The sequence below is a fragment of the Schistocerca cancellata genome, chromosome 1, assembly GCF_023864275.1.
Source record: "Schistocerca cancellata isolate TAMUIC-IGC-003103 chromosome 1, iqSchCanc2.1, whole genome shotgun sequence".
Classification (NCBI taxonomy): domain Eukaryota; kingdom Metazoa; phylum Arthropoda; class Insecta; order Orthoptera; family Acrididae; genus Schistocerca; species Schistocerca cancellata.
The window spans coordinates 875,315,854-875,317,117 of record NC_064626.1 but is presented as its reverse complement, the minus strand read 5'-3'; the positions used below and the strand labels follow the sequence as shown (position 1 = coordinate 875,317,117).

Below are 1,264 nucleotides of genomic sequence, written 5' to 3'. Positions count from 1 at the left end.
CGCAAAGCCACAATGTGGAAAGAAATCTGTGTTGAGCGGTCGTGACGGACAGTCATTGAAGAGAATTGTGGCGAAAATAAGAGGAAGAAAGCTGCAAATGTCACTGCAGAACTGAATGTCAATCTTGCGAACCCTGTCAGCATCAAAACAACAGGAATGGAGGGTGAACTGGAATTCTAATCCATTCACAACTGTTACCAGTCCCCGTAACAAGGAACTGTTTTGCCGAAGCCATAAAATCTGCATTATAAAGCAATAGAGACAACGGCCTTGCCGCAGTGGTAGCACCGGTTCCCGTCAGATCACCAAAGTTAAGCGCTGTCGGGCTGGGCTAGCACTTGGATGGGTGACCATCCGGTCTGGCGAGCGCTGTTGGCAAGCGGGGCGCACTCAGCCCTTATGAGGCAAACTGAGGAGCTACTTAATTGAGAAAGAGCGGCTGCAGTCTTGGAAACTGACATACGGCAGGGAGAGCGGTGTGCTGATCACATGCCACTCCATGTCCGCGTCCAGTTACGCCTGTGGGCTGAGGATGACATGGCGGCCGGTCGGTACCGTTGACCTGTTCGGGAGGAATTTTAGTTTTAGTTTTATGAAGTAACAGATGTATATAATTTGGTCGGATGAGTCTTGTTGTACTTCTGAACGAGTTTAGGTCCCAAAGTCGAAACATGGCGGAGGTTAGGTGATGATTGGGGCAGCCATATCCCAGTACTCCATGGGCATCACGGATTAGTCTGCGAGGCCGCATTACTGCTAAGCATTAAGTGGCCATTTTGGTAGATGTCCATCCCGCGGTACAATATTTGTTCCCCAATAGTGGTGCTGTGTTCTAAGACGACAGGATATCTGTTCACACGGCTCGCAGCGCCTAGGACTGTCGCTTCTCCCTGTCCACCACACTCTCAATGTTATGAGTGTTTGTGGTCTACTTTGGAGAGAAAGATGCGTGATCGCTGTCCATCGCGAACGTTACCTGAACGTGCCACTACTTTACAGCAAGAATGGTACACGATTCCCATGAAAACCGTACACGAGCTATATTTACCCATAACGAGGCGACTGAAAGCAGTATTGAATGCCAATGGTTGTCCTACATTAAGCAAGGTAATGTGTTGCATTTGAGGTGCTTCCATATTTCTATCGACCGCCTGTAAAACGTCCAGTCGCAAAAAACGGAATTTTTTTCTATATGTGTGATAAAACATAATTGAGGACAAATGGCAAAAACTATTAATAATATTCTTTAATAACATCTACATCT

At 47.0% G+C, this 1,264-nt stretch overlaps 1 pseudogene; it reads left to right on the top strand.

Annotated features, from left to right (window-relative positions):
- The first annotated feature begins 260 nt into the window (after nt 1–260).
- LOC126095651 (5S ribosomal RNA) lies at nt 261–378 on the top strand (annotated as a pseudogene).
- The last annotated feature ends 886 nt before the right edge of the window (nt 379–1,264 follow it).